A 21,400-nucleotide genomic window follows, 5' to 3' on the forward strand; every position below is an offset into this window, starting at 1 on the left:
GGTCCAGTGGTTGGGAATCCGCCTGCCAGTGCAGGAGACACGGGTTCAGTCCCTGCTCGGGGAAGATTTCGCATGCCTCAGAGCAACTAAGCCCATGAACCACACTACTTAGCCTGTGCTCTAGAGCCCAAGTACCTGAGCTGGAGCACCACCACTCCTGAAGTCTGCACGCCTAGAGCCTGTGCTCTTCAACAAGAGAAGCCACTGCGATGAGACGCCTGAGCACCGTGGCTAGACTAGCCGCCCGCCGCTGTCAGATAGAGAAAGCCTGCATGCAGCAACCCAGACCAGAGAGGCCAAAACAAAGAAATTTCAAGAAAAAGACACATTATCTGCAACCAACTCTTGGGCACTGATAATATTCTGTATCCTTTACAACAAAAGCAGACTTAAACAAAGAATGTATCGGAAGGATATTGGGTAGCCTCTGGCATCAACGGAGCACTTAACTAGGCTTTAGTAGAGAAAGTCTGGGCAGAATCAGCAGTCAGGGCAGCCCCAGGCAAAACCTCAGGGACATCTTAGGGTCTGCCTTCTGCAGGGCTCAACTCCAGCATCCTACCAGCCAAGTATCCCTTCTCTCAAGACACGAATTCTTGGAAGAGTCATTTGGGTCAGCCTGTGGTGGAGCTAGGGCCTCTTTAGGGGGTTGTGAATGGGACAGACAGTCCTGCTGGGACCTCATGGGGATTGAGGAGAGAGGCAGACACTCAAAAGAGACAGGGAAGGGACTGCTACAAAAGATGCAAGAGGAATGTGTTTTGCAGGCAAAACCACAAACTGTTTGCTACACATTGTAATTCATCTGAGGAAGATTTTCAGCTCAGACAGTTATATTTCTAAATATTTTGGCACTTAAAGAAGCCATTTAGTCATCTGGAAAATGCAGAGTTGTGGAAAAATGGCTTGTCATGTGGTAAAAGAAGCACTCATGGTGGATCAGGAGAGCAGATTTTATTTTTTAAAAATATTTGCAGACGGTATAATTCTGCCTTGGAAACTGAAGAGAATCCACTGAAGAGCTCTTGGAAGCAACAGGAAGGTTATCACTAACTGGAAAAAAAACCCATAACGGATTATAAATCAACTAAAGGGAAAGCATAACAGAACCGGAGGCGGCGTCCAAATTATCGACCAAGGGGTCAACTCAGCGAAAATGCAAAGCTTAAGAAAATGCTTTTTCTTTACTAAGAAAACACATCAGAGACGTCCTGGGGGTCCAGTGGTTAAGAATCTGACTGCGAATGCAAGGAACACAAGTTCAATTCCCGGTCCTGGAAAATCCCACATGCCTTGGAACAGTTAAGCCTGTGCACAACTCCTGAAGCCCGCCTGCCTACAGCCCATGCTCCACAAGAGACGCCCCCGCAGTAAGACACGCACAGAACCAAGAGAGTAGAGCCCGTTACCACACTAGACAAAGCCCCAGTGCCGCGGCGAAGACCAGTGGAAGCACTGGCGTCATTTTAGGGGCCTCCGAGTCATTCAGGAGCGCGCTGAGGAGCTCCGGTACCACCGTCCTTTATGTCTCAGCGTAGAAAAGAATTCAGAGACAAAGTGATACATGAGAAGTGATTTAGTGGAACAGGAAGCTTGTGAGGTTTACAAGTGGGCGGGCGAGACACGCTGCATCCCGAGAGCTTAGTAGGCTACCGTTTTAAAGTCAGACAGAAAGAGAGGAAGGGAAAAGAACTTCCTTTTCTTTCTCAAGGAGACGTCAGGCTGCACCATCATTTCCTCCTTTAGGTTGAGCAGGTGAGTTTTCTTGTCCCTAGATGGTCAAGCTAGGTCCACAAATTACTGTTTTTGTGTGTGTGTGTGTGTGTGTGTGTATGTGTGTGCAGGGCATGTCCTAGGGATCATTAACTTACGGAGCTCACTGGGCTGGTCGTGGGTCTCATGGCGGCGGTGTTTTATTGCTTTGGGGCGTGTCTGATGTTGGATGATCTTGTTGCTAAGCAGGCCTGCTCGGTTTTGTGGTTATGCAAACCTACTTTCTTGAGTAACCATTAACTTACAAGGGTGTCCCATATTTTCCTGCTTACAGTCCTTTGCTGCTAAGTCACTTCAGTCGTGTCCGACTCTGTGCGACCCCATAGACAGCAGCCCATCAGGCTCCCCCGTCCCTGGGATTCTCCAGACAAGAATACTGGAGTGGGTTGCCATTTCGTGGATTAATTATTTAATCACTTACTTTGTCCCTTTACTCCACCTCTATCACCAGCACAGTGAAAAACAAAACAAAACCAAAACCCATCAGATTTGTTTTGGAGGCATAAAAGATAAAGGATGGCAGACTTGACATTTAAACTTGAAAATATGAGTCTAAAATTCACAGGAAAAGTCCTAGTCCTTGGACAGCAAGCCTTCATAGCCAACAGGTTTCCTTGCAAGGGACAGGGTCCAGGGCTTGATTCTGCCTCTGTCACTCACTGATTTGTGAGACCTTTAGCAAATAATGTACTCTTTAGGGGACTTACTTTCTCCATCTGTGAAGTGGGATAATCATATCTTCCTGCTTCAAGAACTGTTGCAAGGATCATGTAAGAGAAATTATTTGAAAGTGCTTTATAAGCTGTCAGGCAGGCTTTGTGTTATAACTACAATTTTTGAAATCCCCCAGTGAAACCGGATAAATGTGACAAAATCACAATGAGAAAGTCTGTACTTCACTACTTTCATTTTGCCAAAAAGACAAACACATTTTATCTCATTAAACTCAATTAAAAGTTGATTTGTAAATAATTTTTTAAAGCTTTTTTAAAGGATTTGTTTATTCACGGCGGCGCTCGGTCTTGCTGCTGCACGCTGGCTTGTGTTTGGCAAGCGGGGAGACTCTTCGCTGCAGTTCACAGGGTTCTTATCGCAGTGGTTTCTCTTATTGCGGAGTGATAGCCTACACCCTGTTTTGGGGTCTCAGATGAGCCCCCAAGATGATAGACGAAAGCTTATGGTGTTCCACTGGATTTGTGGCCTCTGAAGGAGAAGATTTAACTCCAGGACCAAAGGCAGTCTCCGTCACCCAGAGCTTTGTGCAGTAGAAATTCTAGTAAAGTGGTAGTGGCAGAAAAAGCTTCTGACACAGACCTCAGAAGAGGGTGGGAAGATTATACGCCTCCCTAGTGTAAGCAGAGTATTATATCCTGGTCTGCTAGCTGCTGAGAATAGAAAAAAAACACCTCAAGGCTGTGAAAATGTTGCCCAGAGCCTGTCCCATAACATACATCCTGGGGTGACATCAGCATGAGACTAGCCAGAAGGAACCGGTTAACCCAAAGCTCAAGGCTGTGGAAGTTTTACCCATACCATCTCCCATTACATACGTTCTGAGCTCAAAAAAAAAAGCATGTCCTTGAGCAAGAAATACTGCAGCCTATGAGGCCTATGTGCCTAAAGCAAGAGAATGTTCACCTCCTCCTTGAAGGGGCCTGGAGTTCACCTCCTCCTTGAAGGGCCTTGGGAGCCTAAGTTAACGCCCTCAGGAGCATGGGCTCTGGGCGTGCAGGCTTCAGTAGCTGTGGCCCGCGGGCTCAGTAGCTGCGTCTCAGGGCTCTAGGTCTCAGGCTCAACAGTTGTGGCACAAGGGTTTAGTAGCTCTGTGGTGTGTGGGATCTTCCCAGACCAGGGATCGAACCCATGTCTCTTGCATTGGCAGGTGGATTCTTTACCACCGAGCCACCATGGAAGCCCTGTTTGTAAATACTTGATTCTTCTAGAAGAGAGAGAAAAGCTCTGTGAGCCGCTGGCTACAGTAAAGGGGCAGTCCTCCCCTTGCCCACTCACTGGACACGCGGCCTGAGCAGGGTGCTTACACCTCCTAGTGCCCTGTCTCCTCCGCTCCCCCACCCCAAGTTATTGTCCCCCACCCTTAGAAAGAAGGTTTTGGACTTCATGCGGTTTGAGAGCAAAAACTCTGGAATCTTCACAGATCTCAGTTTGAACCCTGGTGTCATCACTTATCTTGGCTAAGTCATTCTCTCTTCTCCTGTGTTGCAAAATCTATTAGATGGAGATGATGATAATATCTACTTCATCAGGAAGACTTGAGGATTAAATGGGATAACAAATACAAAGTGCTTGGAATATAATAAGTGCTCAATAGATGTAGCTGTTGTAATTACCACAACAATAATAAACACTATTGTTATCATATATTATTATTATTTTTATCACCTTTCAGGGACCTGACATTCTAGGATAATGTATCAGAGAAAAGCCAGAATAGAGAGAACAGAGAACATTCCCTTAATAGGCCTTGAGTCGGTATTGCAAGTGGGACATTTTTCTGGAAGGCGGGCCAGTGTGTTCTTGGGGCCTTATTTAACCTTGGTGACTCACAAATAGAGCTCAGCTCGGCCCTACCTCCTGTGGAAAAAGAGAGAGGAGGACAGAGCCAGATGGACATGGGAAAGCCTTGACCTGGGAGGCTGCAACCGATGGCCCCTCAGAAAGTTTAGCCTAAGGGTTTTTAACTTTTATAAAATATATATTGAGCTGAGGGTTTTTCTTTTTCTGCAAATAATTTTTGAGGTAGGCACCATTGATAGTTAACCCAAAGCTATGCTCTTCTCCTTCCTTGAGGGCAGAAAGCTGATGTGGTCAGGATCAGGCAGCTGCGTGAGTAGTGAAAGAATGATACAGCCTCAGGGCTAAGCCATGGAAGGAAGTCCGCTTATTCTTGCCAGTGACTGGTTTAGAGAAGACCATGTGACACAATTCTGGCCAATGAGATATGAAGAAGATGTGCTGTCCCGGGCTTCTGGGGAAATTTTCCTCATTCTGGGACTGCAAAAACTGCCCAACTCATATGGAGGGCACGTTAGTTTCCAATTGCTATGGTAACAAATTACCACCAACTGGGTGACTTAAAACAATGCAGATAAGTCTCTTAAAGTTCCAGAGGTCCGAAGCCTCATTTAGCTGTTACCTAGCAATGGCACCCCACTCCAGTACTCTTGCCTGGAGACTCCCATGGACGGAGGAGCGTGGTAGGCTACAGTCCATGGGGTCGCTAAGAGTCGGACACGACTGAGCGACTGACTTCACTTTCAATTTTCACCTTCATGCATTGGAGAAGGAAATGGCAACCCACTCCAGTGTTCTTGCCTGGAGAATCCCAGGGACAGGGGAGCCTGTTGGGCTGCCGTCTATGGGGTCATACAGAGTCGGACACGACTGAAGTGATTCAGCAGCAGCAGTAGCAGCAAGGTGATTGGCAGGGCTGTGCTTCCTCTGGAGGCTCCAGGAGAGAACCTATTTCCTTTCCTTGCTCTTCTTCTAGAGCCTCATTCGTTCTGTTCCTGGGCTCCTCCTTCCATCTTGGAGGCTAGCAATGCAGCATCTTTAAAGCTCTCCCTGCTCAGTGTTTACATGGCCATCTCCTCCTAGCAGAGTCATCTTCTGCCTCCCCTTCTATGTCCCTTATAAAAGGGACACTTATGGTTGTGGTTAGGGTTTACCTGGATAATCCAGGATACACTCCCTACCTCAGGATTCCTAATTTAGGGAACTTTCCAGGTGGTCCAGTGGCTAAGACTCCATGCTCCCAACACAAGGGGCCCAGGTTCAATTCCTGGTCAGGGAACTAGATCCCACATGCCCCAGCCAAATAAATAAATACAAAGAAATAAAAAAGATTCCTAATTGAATCTCATCTACAAAATCCCTTTTCCCATGAAAAGGCAATATCCACGTGTTCCAGGCATTAGGACCTGGGTATCTGTGGGAGCCACGAATCATCCTCCCACGGAGGGGATTTGGCACGAACTAGGAGAACTACCTGTGCGCTAGTCTTTTTTTGGAGGCCAATCAGGTTTACTGAGATATAAGTTACATATAGTAAAATTCACGCTTTTGAGTATACAATTCTACGAGTTTCAAGGAGCACATATAATTGCATAGTTACTACCACAGTGCCATGGCCCCCTCCCGTCGCCCCTCCCAGATTCCAACATGCAGCCCTTGAGGCATCCCACTGTCCCCTCACCTCCGCCCTTGGCAACCACTGATGTGTTCTCTGTCTCTGTGGTTTTACCTTTTGGAGAATGTCATATAAATGGAACCATGGGGTATGCAGCATTTTAAGTCTGACTTCTTTTTTTTAGAAGAATGCTTTAGAAATTCATCCATGTTGTACTGTATCAGTAGCTTGTTCCTTTTAATTGTCGGGTAGCGTTCAATTGTAGTAATGTATCACAGCTTATCCACCAGCTGAAGGACACTTGAGCTGTTTCCAGTTTGGGTCAGTTATGAATAAAGCCTTTCTAAATGTTCAGATAGACACAATTTTAATGTGAATACGACTTTTCATTTGTCTTGAGTAAATACAGGAAAGAGATTGCTGGGTTATATTGTAACCGTGCGTTGAGCTTCGTAAGGGACGGCCAGACTGTTTTCCAAAGTGCTGCACCATTTTGCTTTCCACTAGGAATGGATGAGGACTCCAGTGGCCCTGCATTCTCATCACCATTTGGTAATATTACTTTTGTCTTCTCTTAATTTTAGCCATTCTGATGGGTGTACAGTGATACAGCAATCCTACTTCTGGAGATCTATGACAGGTTCAGTGGCAAAAAGATGAAAAGATGCATGTCCAAGGCTACCCAGTCTTTGTAAGGGCAAGAGACTGCAAACGACCCAAATGCCTATCAATAGGAGACTAATTGAATAAATTATGGTACACCCCCGAAATGAAGTCTAGCAAAGAATAAGAGAATTCTCTATTACTACAGTATGAACTCCAGAATACAGTTTTTTTTTTTTCTAACTATGCTGTGTCTTCATCGTGGCCCTCGGACATTCTCTAGTTGTGGCCTGCAGGCTTACTTGCTCCATGGCATGTGGAATCTTAGTTCCTGGATCAGAGATTGAACCCATGTCCCCCTGCACTGACAGGTGAATTCTTAACCACCGGACCACCAGGGAAGTCCCAAGATATATTTTTAAAGCAAAATAAATTAAATTAAATTAAATTAATGGAAGAGAAACTGTGTAGAGTATGCTATCATTTACTTACAAATAAAAATTTAATACTGAACTGAACTGAACTGATCACCAACAGCAGCTCCAAGCCAACTACCAAGCTATACCAAGGTGGGAGCTTCCACAGACCCTTCTGAAACACCTCCCTTTATATAAAGTCACAGTTCAGTAACCAGACATGTGCATCTTCTGAATCTTTTCTGCAATTTCTGATCAGCCCACCCAAAACAGATTCTCTTGATTAGTGACTTTTGCTAAATTTCATTTCTCTTTCAGACCTCCACAGGCCCACATCCTTCTACATATTTGTAAGCTTTCATTTCCATAATAAAACTGTTCTACCCATAAAAAAATAAAAAAAATAAATATTACTATAGCAGAGGGAGGGACTATAGAATAAAGGAATGGGGTAGAATCTACTCTTCAAAAAATATACTTTGTTTGGTAGATTTAACTTTGGAGCCAGGCAAGTATCTTATATAAAAAAAATTTTGTTTAATTACCAAAAATTTTTTGTATAATTACCAAAAAAATTAGAAAGCAATCCTTAGAAATTGAAAGTAAAATAAAATACAAATGTTCTAAATGTGGAATCAATGGATGATATAACCATACAGAGAAGACTTTGAGTGACCTTAAATCATCATCATTAGACTCTGTATCCCTAGAGGGATGTGTCTAAGGACAAAAAGACTGGGTATTATGGGATAAAAAAATATATATTCATGTTGGCATCCTTGAGAACTGATTTATTTGGCATAGAGATACAGATTAGGATTGTTGAGGTTAACTGAAAACTGTAATTCTCCATTTCAATTGAAATTATTAGTATGAACATGTTATACCTTTTATCTTTAGAAAATAATATGTATGTTCTAGCTATAACCACTAAAAAGAACTCAAAGTCAGGTAAACAGTGAAAAGGAAAACACATTTTTTTTAGACTAGTAGGGGAAATTGAACAGTTTTGCAGATTTGATGACAGTAGGAAATGGTTGACAATATTTTATTTGTGATCATGATATTGTGGCTGCTGCTGCTGCTAAGTCGCTTCAGTCGTGTCCGACTCTGTGACCGCATAGCGGCAGCCCACCAGGCTCCCCCGTCCCTGGGATTCTCCAGGCAAGAACACTGGAGTGGGTTGCCATTTCCTTCTCCAATGCATGAAAGTGAAAAGTGAAAGTGAAGTCGCTCAGTCGTGCCCAACTCTTCATGACCCCATGGACTGCAGCCCACCAGGCTCCTCCGTCCATGGGATTTTCCAGGCAAGAGTACCAGAGTAGGGTGCCATTGCCTTCTCCATAATATTGTGGGAAATTTTAAAAAAAGGATTTATACCTTTCAATGATATATTATGAAAGATTTACAAAAGAAGTAAACGTTTAGAATTTGCTTCAAAATAATCTGAGGGGAAGGGAAAGGTGTGTGAAAATGTAGAAGATACAGGATGATTGTGTAGTGAGAGTTGTGAAACCTGGGTGATGAGTGTTGGGACCACTATTCTATTTTATTTTAAAACGATTTAAGTTTTTCAAAATAAAAAACAACAACAATATTTTTCTTAAACAGCAACGGGGGAAATCTGTGGATATCGGGTGAGGATGTGGTGCTTGGAGCTGCTGTAGCGGCCTTGTGATCATGAGTGTGCAAGGCTGAAGCCAGGTGTAACCATAGCTAAGAATGAACACGACGTGGATGCGCCACGCCAGGAGGGAGCACACTTAACTAGACCTTGAAGGGAAAGCAGCATCTACGGACAGAGATCATGGAAATGCGGAGGTTATAATCAGCAGAGGGAACAGACAGAGCAAAGCTTGAGAAGACATGCGAGTGTAGACTGCTGGCAGGGAGGATGTGGGGGAAGTCCTGGTTGTTAGGAAAGAAGGAAAGTTGATGAAGCTCTCGTGGATCAAAAGGGACCTTGAAGGTTGTGCTACAAAGCTTGGGAGGTCATGGGGGCCATCAAAGAGTTTTAAGCAGGGAAACGTTAGGATTATGTGTTTGTCAGAAAGATCCTCTGGAGACCAGCTTGTGGTGGAAGATTAGAATGAGGTTAGATAGGAGACACTGGGACCAGCTGAGAGACTCTTGCAACACTCCAGACCGAAGAGGATGAGACCTCAGGCACTGGAGGTGCTGCTGCTGAATCCCTCAAATGTGCCCAACTCTTTGTGACCCTATGGACCATAGCCCACCAGGCTCCTCTGTCCATGGGATTCTCCAGGCAAGAATACTGGAGTGGGTTGCCATGCAGAGTTGAGGGGAGATATTTCACCCTGTTTATTGAGCTTTTATGCAGAGTACATCATGAGAAACGCTGGACTGGAAGAAACACAAGCTGGAATCAAGATTGCCGGGAGAAATATCAATAACCTCAGATATGCAGATGACACCACCCTTATGGCAGAAAGTGAAGAGGAACTAAAAAGCCTCTTGATGAAAGTGAAAGTGGAGAGTGAAAAAGTTGGCTTAAAGCTCAACATTCAGAAAATGAAGATCATGACATCCAGTCCCACCACTTCATGGGAAATACATGGGAAAACAGTGGAAACGGTGTCAGACTTTATTTTTCTGGGCTCCAAAATCACTACGGATGGTGACTGCAGCCATGAAATTAAAAGACACTTACTCCTTGGAAGAAAAGTTTTGACCAACCTAGATGGCATATTCAAAAGCAGAGACATTACTTTGCCAACAAAGGTCCGTCTAGTCAAGGCTATGGTTTTTCCTGTGGTCATGTATGGATGTGAGAGTTGGACTGTGAAGAAGGCTGAGCACCGAAGAATTGATGCTTTTGAACTGTGGTGTTGGAGAAGACTCTTTTTTTTTTTTTTTTTGAGAAGACTCTTGAGAGTCCCTTGGACTGCAAGAGATCCAACCGGTCCATTCTGAAGGAGATCAGCCCTGGGATTTCTTTGGAAGGAATGATGCTGAAGCTGAAACTCCAGTACTTTGGCCACCTCATGTGAAGAGTTGACTCATTGGAAAAGACTCTGATGCTGGGAGGGATTGGGGGCAGGAGGAGAAGGGGACAACAGAGGATGAGATGGCTGGATGGCATCACTGACTCGATGGACGTGAGTCTGAGTGAACTCCGGGAGTTGGTGATGGACAGGGAGGCCTGGCGTGCTGCGATTCATGGGGTCGCAAAGAGTCGGACACGACTGAGTGACTGATCTGATCTGATCTGATTTCACAAGCGATTTAGGAGATAGAATAGATAGGATTTGGCAGTGGTGGTCCATGCAAGATGAGGTATAGTCAGTTCATTGTTCATCTGTGCCCGACTCTTTGTGGCCCCACGGACTGCAGCGTGCCAGGCTTCGCTGTCCATCACCAACTCCTGGAGCTTGCTCAAACTCATGTGCATTGAGTCAGTGATGCCATCCAACCATCTCATCCTCTGTTGTCCCCTTCTCCTCCTGCCTTCAGTCTTTCCCAGAATCAGGGTCTTTTCCAATGCTGCTGCTGCTAAGTCACTTGTCATGTCCGACTCTGTGTGACCCCATAGACGGCAGCCACCAGGCTCCCCTGTCCCTGGGATTCTCCAGGCAAGAACACTGGAGTGGGTTGCCATTTCCTTCTCCAATGCATGAAAGTGAAAAGTGAAAGTGAAGTCGCTCAGTCGTGTCCAACTCTTTGTGACCCCATGGGCTGTAGCCCACCAGGCTCCTCCATCCATGGGATTTTCCAGGCAAGAGTACAGGAGTGGGTTGCCATTGCCTTCTCCACTTTTCCAATGAGTCAGTTCTTTTCCAGTGAATCAGTTCTTCACATCAGGTGGCCAAAGTATCACAGGTTCAGCTTCAGCATCAGTCCTTCCAAGGAATATTCAGGACTGATTTCCTTTACAATTGACTGGTTTGACCTCCTTGCAGTCCAAGGGACTCTCAAGAGTCTTCTCCAACACCACAGTTCAAAAGCATCAATTCTTCAGCACTTGGCTTTCTTTAATAGTCCAAATCTCACATCCATACATGACTACTGGAAAAACCATAGCTTTGACTAGACGGACCTTTGTTGGAAAAGTGGTCTCTGCTTTTTTTTTTTTTTAATACTCTGTCTAGGTTTATCTTAGCTTTTCTTCTAAGGAACAAGTGTCTTTTAATTTCATGGCTGCAGTCACCGTCTGCAGTGATTTTGGAGCCCAAGAAAATAAAGTCTGTCACTCTTTCCATTGTTTCCCCATCTATTTGGCATGAAGTGATGGGACTGGATGCCATGATCTTAGCTTTTTGAATGCTGAGTTTTAAGTCAGTTTTTTCACTCTCCTCTTTAACCTTCATCAAGAGGCTCTTTAGTTCCTCTTCACCTTCTGCCGTAAGGGTGGTGTCACCTGCGTCCCTTGAAAGTAACATTGTCAGATTTGCCGGACGCTGTTGTCCTTGCCTGTGTGTAACAGCGGTGTCATTAACCGCTGTCCCATCTCAGGAGGCTTTGAGCTTGTTCAGTTCAAATCCCGCTTTTCTCATTCCCCTTCCCGCACTGAGTACAGATGCCCAGTTTTCCTGTCACCATTCCACTGGGTCCAGGGCCCCATTCCCTTGCTTTGGCTTACAGGTTTTTTCCCGGGGCCCTGATGTCCCCTGCAGTAATGGGGCAGGCTCATGTTGCTGTGTGGTATGGACGGCCATCTGTCCAGCTGGGCAGGTATCCAGCGAGTTACCGATGCTAATGGAGTGATCTGTTCTGCAGCTGCCCAAGAAAAACAATATGGGTGGGTGGCCTTGGGGCAGTGAGCCGTGTCGGGTCATGCCTGAGCGACGTGTGACAGTGACTCAGCTCTTGCTCCTTGTTGCTCAAACGTCTCCCTTGAAGCCCTCTCTGCTAATTCCGTTCACCTGGCCCAGCTGTGCTTTGGGTCCTGTTCCTTTTTGATCACCTCCCCCGGATCACCTCCCAGGCCAGAGGTGTCCTTGGGTCAACGCCTCCCGGTCACCTTCCTCTCCTCCTCCTTCTACTTTTGGGAAAACCTTTCTTTCTGCTCTGGACCTCCACCATGGCTCTTCCCAGCTGTCGCTAGCGGTAAAGAACCTGCCTGCCAGATGAGGGTTCGATCCCTGGGTCGGGAAGATCCCCTGGAGGAGGGCATAGCAACGCACTCCAGGATTCTTGCCTGGAGAATCCCATGGACAGAGGAGCCTGGCGGGCTACAGTCCATGGGGTCACATAGAGTCACCACGACTGAAGCGACTTAGCAGGCACACATGCACGCACATGGCAATTCCTTCTCTCTATTCTAGTCCCTCTGCTCTTCTTCTTCTAAAACCTTTATTCATTTATTTGTCTATTGTTGGCTGCACTGGGCCTTCTTTGGGGCCTGCGGGCTTTCTCGAGCTGTGGTGAGTGGGCGCCGCTCTCCAGTCGCAGTGCTGCTGCTAAGTCGCTTCGGTGATGTCCGAGCCGCAGTGCATGGGCTCCTTACTGCATCGGCTTCCCTGTTGGGGAGCACAGGCTCTAGGGAGCATGGGCTTAGTTGCTCCGCAGCGTGTGGGATCTTCCTTGAACCAGGGATGGGACCCGCGTTCCCTGCACTGGCAGGAGAATTCCCAACCACTGGACCGCCAGCAAAGTCTCTCTCTGTTCTTCTTTAGCTCATCCACAGAAGAGGTGATGATCTGTTAAATCTGGATCATCATCGGTTGATACAAACAAACCAAAAAAGAAAAAGATTTTCCTTTTCTTAAGGATAGAGAGGGCTCACCATTCAAAACACACAATAAGGGCGAGTAACTGTGGTAAGTAGGTGAAAAAGGGAGACATCTGCAGGCTAGTTTGATATTGAAAAGGTTTGACCCCTCACATCCTGCCACGTTCATAGTGGCAAGCTCTGGCTTCCCCTAACTCAACAGTTACTTGTTCTAACACCATTATGGGGAGTTGTTTCAGCCCTGGGGGTTTATTCCTATTTTTTATTCTTAAGTAGTTCATTCTCTCTCCATAATTCTTAGTGCCCTAAACTCCTGGCTCTTGGATCCACCCCAGAAGAGGTAAAGAATTACCCAAAATCAGAACTACTTCTCACCCAGAGAGGTCACCCTTTGTTTTCTGATGATTTTAGCTGGGCTTTAGCTTTGCACAACCAAAAGACCATTAGAAAGTTTTCTCCCCAATACGAGGGCAATTTTCTCCAGGACAGGAATTCTTCTGCCATCTCTTTAGGAACAAGCACATACAGTCATTTTCTTGTCTGTGTAACATGTGTTTTCTATGACTACTATTCTGAATAGATGATACATTCTGATTTAAAATTCAAAGGCAACAAAGGATCTACACAGAAAAATCTTCTGTTTGTCCCTAAGTACCCCCCAGACGCTGCCCAGAGGTGAGCAATATTACTAGTTTTTTACGTATCCTTCCAAAGTACATTGTGCAAGTATACAAACAAACAAACACATATCTATTCTCTCTCTCTCTTTTGTCAGTCTTCTCACATGTGCTAGCATTGCATATGGTGCTTTGCACTTGCTTTTTTAAAAGATTTGTTTATTTATTTGGCTAGCTGCTTTGAGTCTCGGTTGCAGCATGTGGCCTCAGCAGTTGTGGTGTGCGGGCTTAGCTGCCCCGAGGCATGTGGGATCTTATTTCCCCAATCGAGATCAAACCTGCATCCTTTGCACTGAAAGGTGATTTCTTAACCACGGGACCACCAGGGAAGTCCCTGCACCTTGCTTTTTTTCACTGACAAATAGAGTTTGGGAATGCTCGTATTTCACTACATAGAGTATCACCAATCTACGGTACTCTAGTGCATGTATATTACATACTTTATTTAAATCACCCCTGTTGATGGACATTTTGGTGATTTCCAATTTTTTCTAGTAGCGCTGTAAGCAGTGAAGCCCTGATTACCTTGTAGATGTGCCCATTTGCACACCTTTGAGTACATCTGTAGAAAAAAAAAATTCCTGGGGGTGGAATAGCTGGATCAGATGATAAGTATTCCAACTGCCCATCTTGTACCCATTTACACTCTCACTAACCGTTAAGAGGTGTGTTTTCCCAGATTGTTTTCATGTATTTCTAGAAAAAATGCTTCTGGGGCCATGTGGAAATTGGATTGGAAGAAGGCCTAAGTGCCCCTGAGGGAGATGGTGTGTTCTAGGTAAAGTGGTCCAGGGGAGATTTGCTCTTTGGAGGTCAGAGAAGGCTTTCTGAAAGTGAAGCTCTTGAAGTGTCAGGGGTTTCCCAGACAGTCAGAGGAAAAGCCTGTGTGGCCATGCTGGCTGGCTCTTCCTGGTAGTTTGATTTGAAAAGATAATTTTGAGGGATAAAAATGTTGCATGCTAAAGGATGTACCTCAGACTTACCTATAAGAATAAGGAGCAAGAAATCATTTGGTGAGGGTTAAGTAATGATGATATGTGAACTTTATGGAGAAGAAAAGTATAATGATAATAATAATATCAATAGGAATAGCAGCTACTGTTTTCTATACTTGCTAAGGTATTTATTTTTTCCTGATTTGCAATCACATGATAAAGTTGTATCTGAAAAATATACACATGCATATAAGCTTTAAGTTTAGTACCATGTCTTGGTAAAACTAGCATAATATATGAAAATAAGACTAAGAAAAAGAATTAGCTTGGGCTGAGCAATTCAAGCTTTTCGATTTTGCATTAACTGCAGCTATTTTTCCTTAAAGAAGGTGTCAGGCACTGGATTATACATTGCTGTGCTTAGCTGCTCAGTCGTGGCTGACCCTTTGTGACCCCATGGGCTGTAGCCCACCAGGCTCCTCTGTCCATGGGGATTCTTCAGGCCAGAATACTGGAGTGGGTTGTCATGCCCTTCTCCAGAGGCTCTTCCCAACCCGAGGATTGAACCCACGTCTCCTGCATTGCAGGCAGATTCTTTATCATCTGAGCTATCAGGGAAGCATTATTACACATGCATTTCTTTAAGCCTATTTAATTCTTATACAAACTCTGCATTAGGCACAATTATTTCCAATTTACAGATGACAAAACTGAGAATCAAAGATGACAAGTAACTTGCTGAAGGCAACTTAACAAGGAAGTAGCAGAACCAGGATTCCATAAAGTAGTGTGACCCCAAAGCCTGCACTCTTACCCACTAAAATGGCCTCCTCCCCATTAGCTTGCTCAACCCTCCAGAGCTCTGGAGAAGGAGTAGGCAAAGATGAAATGATTAAATTGAAAAAACAGAGACTCAAGAAGTTGTGGCTTTTTCAGAGGAAATACAAAGAATATATTGCAACGAGGGAAAATGTTTGCTAAATAAGAGTGCGTGTGTGGGGGCGGGGAACTGTGTGCATAATTGTTTAAACAGGATGATCACAACTGTGTAAAAATAGAAATTCCTGTGGGTTTGCTGCTTACCCATCTGGAATAGTCTAAGGCAGTCCTGGCGCTATTCTCTGACTCTAGGGAAGTTGGGGAAATTTGGCTACTGTTCTTAAAACTAAAGACTATATTGAAGGCATTTAAGTATTTTCAATACTGTTGAACATTTAAATACGTAAGTATTATGGAACAAACAGAGTTCCTAAAACCTTCCTAAGGTGATAAAGTTGCTAGGCGCATACATATATACACACATATACACCTTGCTTGTATATATCTATGCTGTCCTGTGCTTAGTAGCTCAGTTATGTCTGACTCTTTGCAACCCCATGGACTGTAGCCCTCCAGGCTCCTCCATCCATGGGGACTCTCCAGGCAAGAATACTGGAGTGGGTTGCCATTTCCTCCTCCAGGGGATCTTCCTGACCCAGGAATCCAACCGGGGTCTCCTGCACTGCAGCCGATTCTTTACCAGCTGAGCTGTCAGGGAAGCCCATATATATATATAGTTGTGACATGTGGGATCTAGTCTCCTGACCAGGCCCCTCGCATTGGGAGGATGGAGCTGTAGCCACTGGACCACCAGGGAAGTCCCTAGGCAGTTCTTTTGTACTGATGTTTGGTCTTTGATACTGGTTCCCGACAGAGAGCTCCTAAATCTTTAGGAATGTCCTGGGTGATAGGAGTGTCTGTTGTTTCAAGGAGGAGAATTTGGGTGGGTAGGTGTGCCTATTGTTCTAATGAGGAGACCCTTGGTAAACTCATGGATGCTTCAGCATGGGAGTTGGTCACCAGAAAAAACCAAGCTGTGATTAGAAGTTTGGAACTTTTCATCCACCGAGAAGGGGAGAAAGGCTGGAAATTGAGTTAATACTTGATCATGCCTATATAATGAAGCCTCCATAAAAATTCCTGAACTCTGAGGTTCTGAGAGCTTCCAGGTTGCTGAAAACATGCGGCTGCCGAGAGTGGTGGCCCCAGAGAGGGCATGGAAGCCGGGCCCGTCCTCCTCCACATCTTGCCCAGGGCATCTCTTCCATCTGGCTGTTCCTGATGTGTTGTTGTTCAGTAGCTAAGTTGTGTCCGGCTCTTTGAGGCTCCATCGCCGGTGGCACTCCAGACTCTGGTCTTCCGCTGTCTCCTGGAGTTTGCTCAACATCGTGTCCATTGTGTTGGTGATGCCATCTAACCATCTCATCCTCTGCCACTCCCTTCTCCTTTTGCCTTCAGTCTTTCCCGCGTATTCTTTTTTATAAACTGGTCACCTAGTAAGTAAATCCAGCTTCCACAGTGGTTCGGTGGTAAAGAATCTGCCTGCAGTGCAGGAGACTCGGGTTCAATCCCCGGGTAGGGAAGATCCCCCAGAGAAGGGCATGGCAACTCACTCCAGTATTCTTGCCCAGAAAATCCCGTTGACAGAGGAGCCTGGTGGGCCACAGTCCGTGGGGTCACAAAGAGTCGGACATGACTGAGCACGCAAGGATCTAAACTGCAGTCAAATTATCAAATCAGAGGAGAGGGTCATGAGAGCCCCTGACTTACAGCTGGTCGGCCAGAAGTACTGGAGGCTAGGGCTTTCGTTTGGCATCTGAAGTGGGACCGTGGGCAGTCCTGTGGGCCTGTCTTTAACCTGTGGGATCTGACCCTAATTCCAAGTTGATAATGTCAGAATTGAACTGAACTGCAGAACACCCAGCTGGTGTCACAGAGTTGTCAGTGTGGGGGAAACGCCTCCACATCTGGTGACAAAGTAAAGTTCTTTGTGGGTAGAGAAGAAACAGTGTTTCCCCTTTACACACACACACACACACACACACACACACACACGCATGCATTTCAGGGTTGTTACGATGACTCAAACTTTTTTAAAATATGAAACTTGGGAAAAGCCTACAGGTGATATTTGATACAAGGAAGCAGGCATTTTGAGCAAGTAGCTTAGCCTTACTAATTAATGTAAATTGATATCAACGTCTTACCTATTCATTGCTCCAGTCACTGGATTTCTGTGGTGATTGTTTTTTAAAGCTTAGCCTTGACCAGCTCCATTATAATTTTTTCCCAGTAGTATAAGCAGACAGAATCAAGAGAGGAGGCCTATGTTTACTCCCAATGTGAAAGTAACAGCTATCGATTGTTTGTTTCAGAAAGGTTGTTTGGGATATCTTTATTTGATCGTTTGTTCACCCTGCCTTCATGTTAGTTCTGCTTCTTAGTCATTTACCTCATTCCTTTGTTTATTCATTTCACATTTCCTAGTCTTCTATTGTATGCCTAGTTCTGTGTTGGGCACTGGAAGCATAATAGTGAAGAACACTGGGTGCCTGCCCGTGAGGGGTTTGCTGGTAGAACTAGAAACATAAAGAGATAATTATAACACAGTCTGATCGGTGTCCTTTCAATGCAGTTTAATGTGTGTGCAGATGGTCCACACAACCCAGGATGCTGGGGTGGCCACTGTCATAGACAGTAGAGAATTAGAGATTTGGCCTTGCCCTCAAGGAGCTCATAGTCTAGTGAGAAAGACAGTGAACAATTGTTGTTGTTGTTGTTCAACCCCATGGACCGCAACACTCCAGGCTCCTCTGTCCTCCACTATCTCCTGGAGTTTGCTCAAATTCATGTCCACTGAGTCAGTGAGGCTGTCCAACCATCTCATCCTCTGTTGTCCCCTTCCCCTTTTGCCTTTGGTCTTTCCCAGCATCAAGGTCTTTTCCAATGAGTCAGCTCTTCGCATCAGGTGGCCAAAGTATTGGAGCTTCAGCTTCAGCAAAAAAACGGTAACTAATGCATTACAAATAACTGTCATTTATAAGGGAATTAAACAAGGTTTGGCGATGAAAAATAATCAGGACAGGGGACTCTATTTTCGCAGAATGGTCCAGGAAATATTATGATGGAGGCATTGGAAGGGACTGTGGGAGCAGGGAAGGGCAGCTAGTATAATGTATGCTGGAGGAGTTGGGGAGGGCTTTGCTAGAGAGTTCCCCCAAAGTTAAATCTGAAAAGATAGGGAAGAGTTAAACGGGGAGAATGTCAAGATGGGCAATCCTAAGAGAGAGAGAGAACTGGGGTAGAAAAGTTTGAAGATGTCAAGGTGATGGAAAATCTGGGTCTACTGGAAGATCAACAGATGATTCAGTGGCAAAGGAGTACAGAGTTCAGGTGGGAAGGGTTCGGGTGGGAGGGCACGAGATGCAGCCGCAGCGATAAGCAAGGCCAGATCATGTGTGGCCCCTGAGGCCTGGCTAAAAACACTTGGAATTTAGATGATGATAAAGTATAGAGCTTACTAGCCTATGACCCTCAGCACTTAAAGTTCGCACAGTTTTCTATGGGTCTCATAAAACCAGACAGTACTGATTGTATTTTATGCCATGATTAAGTTGTATACTTTAAAAGAGTGTTACAAGTTGCCCACTTTGTGTTTTTCTTTTTCATCTCTAGGGAAAGATGAGCTTAAAGGACCTCTCTGGGTAACTCACCTTTAACGGCCTAAAGTTTGCTCTCCCTGAAGGGAGACAGGTAAGACACCTGGAGACCAAAAATAAAGAGGTTTGCAGCCCCAAAGGGCAGAAATGCACACAGATTTTGACATGGACCCCTGGCAGGCTAGAACCTTGGAGAATGGCTGTCTGAGAAACTGAGCGTGGGGTGTGTGGTGACCAGCGCGAGAGCTGGACAGCTCCTGGAGACCCCCGGCACCTGCCGGGGAACTGGACCTGCAGAGCTGTCCATCCAACGTCAAAGTCAATATGGCACGACTGCACCAGGGAGAAAGCAAACTCCAGATCGCCTGCTTGCTGTGGGGGTTAGGGGACCTCCCCCCGCTGGGGTTGCTTCAGCCTGGGAGCTCAGGGGAACGCTCTGGAGAGGAAAGCTCCATCAGCCAAGTACCATGTTCCTTGTTAATCAGGTATTGCCTTTCTCAAGTTGGTGGTTTTGATTTGAGAAAAAAAGAAGGGATCACATTTGCACGTTTGAATTTTTGAAGACAGTCTAACAAATCACAGCTGTAAAATAAAACAACCTGTAGTAATTTGACCTGAAGATTCTAACTGAAGGACAGTTGACTAGACCTTACAAGACAAGACGGAGGCCCTCTGGCTCTCCCTCCGGCCAGTGCAGTAGAAGGCGGGGCTGGGAAAGCACCAGGGTTTATGAGTCAGGTGCAATCAGTGGTAACAAATCCACCTGCCAAGCAGGAGATGAGAGTTTGATCACCCATGGGTTCGATCCCCCTCCAGTTCAATCCCTGGGTCGGGAAGATCCCCTGGAGAAGGAAATGGCAACCCACTCGGTGTTCTTGCCTGGGAAGTCCCACGGACCGAGGAGCCTGGCGGGCTATAGTCCGCGGGGTCGGACACAACTTCAAGACTAAACGGCAACAGGAGCCTAAGCTTTCTCAGAGGCGGTTAGTTCTATTGTCCCCGTTTGCCACTGAGACAGTGGAGGCTCAAAGGAGGGCTGACTTGCCCAGAATCATCCTGCAAGCTAGGGGTGGGGCCGGGAGTGAACTCAGGTGTTCTAATTCCCTGGGCAAGGCTATTTGGACTTCAGCAAAGCACCGCCACTGCTGAAACAGCAGTAAGAAAGAAGAAAGAGGAGAAGTAGAAGGGAAAGAAAGAGAGAGGCACAAAAGAATAGGGGGAAGGGAAGGGAGAAGGGGAGGAGCCGGAAAGTGGAGGAAGAGATCAACCTTTGATGAAAACCTTAACCTAGAGGTGCCCAGTCTCCAGGATCTAGTGCCTAATTAGGTCTGAGGTGACATTGACGGAATAATAATAGAAATAAATTGCACAATAAATCTAATGTGCTTGAATCATCCCCAAGTCATCCTCCCCCACCCTGGTCTGTGGGAAAATTGTCTTCCACGAAATCCATCCTTGGTGCCAAAAAGGTTGGGGATGACTGCAACCGAATCAGCTGTTATGCATGACTTTTGTTGTTTGTTTTTTACTTCCTCAAAGCCCAAAGAAGATAATGCATTGATGGCCTGATTGTGTTTCTACCACGACTTGCAACCCAAGATGCAGCCCAGCCTCTGAAAAGCCCATTGTTCCATGCAGCGATGTTATAACTCTCTGTAAACGGGGCAGTCCAGGGCACCCAGCGCTGCCCGCTCCACCCCACTGGTGACCTGCAGGGACAGCTGAATGCCTTCTGGTCCGCTGAGCCCAGAGGAGTGGGGCTGGGCTTTCAGAAACAGCAGGGCTGATTCATCGAGAACAAAAGCCAGCTCTTCCTGCTAAATCCCTGGCCATCAAGGGCGGCGAGGCCAGCAGGCCCCTGCGCCCCTCCGCAGAAACTCCTTCTTCATCCAGCTACCATGGTGGGGCTCCACGGCAGGAGAGCCAGCTTCCTGCTGCCCCGTCCCTTCAGCCTGGCCTGCTCTCAGACCCCCCCGGGAAGCAGTGGCTTGGGAGTGAAATCTGGATTCTCTCCTGGTCCTGCCATTTCCCAGCGGTGCAATGAAAATGAGGAGCTTCACTTCTCTGAGCCTCAGTTTCTCCATCTGTGAACTGGGAGTGAAAATAGTTCCGGAAGGAGATAATGCCCAGAACAGGAACCTATGGCTATTTGTCCTCTTGCTATCTGGCGTCATCTTTCATAATTCAGTCTGGTACCTTGCATTCCAGACACGTTGGCACAAGCTCACCCATCTTAGCTCCTCCACATCATTACCTGTAGGCTTCCCAGAATGATACCAGCTTCTGTTTACAGAGGCCCTGCTATGCCCCAGGCCTTGCAGCTAGCAGTTAACATGGATATTCCACTTCATTTTCCCACCACTCTTTGAGGTGGACAGTGATCAAATAAAGAAACTGGGGCACAAAGAGGTATATTCCAAGGTCCAGCTCATCTCCTTCTTTGAAGTCTTCTCGGATCCTGTCCCCAGCCTCTCCTCCCATGCCCACCCTGAGCTTCCTCTTTCTTAGTTCCTGTAACACCCTACTGTAATTATGCGTTTCCTTGGCCACAGGCCCTGCAAAGGTTGAGTCTATGACTGATTCATCTCTATGCCCATTGCCCAAGGCACAGGGCTTGTACACAGAAAAACAGTAAGTAAATAATAAATAAGGAAAAAACCCAGAAACATGAACTTCCTG

At 45.9% G+C, this 21,400-nt stretch overlaps 1 long non-coding RNA gene across 2 annotated transcripts; it reads left to right on the forward strand.

The window, feature by feature from the left end:
- Positions 1-1,642: 1,642 nt before the first annotated feature.
- On the forward strand, positions 1,643-21,400 carry LOC102403223. Of its 2 annotated transcripts, none has more exons than XR_327179.4 (3): positions 1,643-1,755; positions 18,738-18,815; positions 20,261-21,400. It is a non-coding gene; the product is annotated as an uncharacterized LOC102403223 (long non-coding RNA). The 2 variants fall into 2 exon arrangements; XR_327180.3 differs by lacking the exon at positions 1,643-1,755 and adding an exon at positions 18,017-18,070.

This window comes from Bubalus bubalis, chromosome 3 (genome assembly GCF_019923935.1).
Source record: "Bubalus bubalis isolate 160015118507 breed Murrah chromosome 3, NDDB_SH_1, whole genome shotgun sequence".
In the NCBI taxonomy this organism is placed as follows: domain Eukaryota; kingdom Metazoa; phylum Chordata; class Mammalia; order Artiodactyla; family Bovidae; genus Bubalus; species Bubalus bubalis.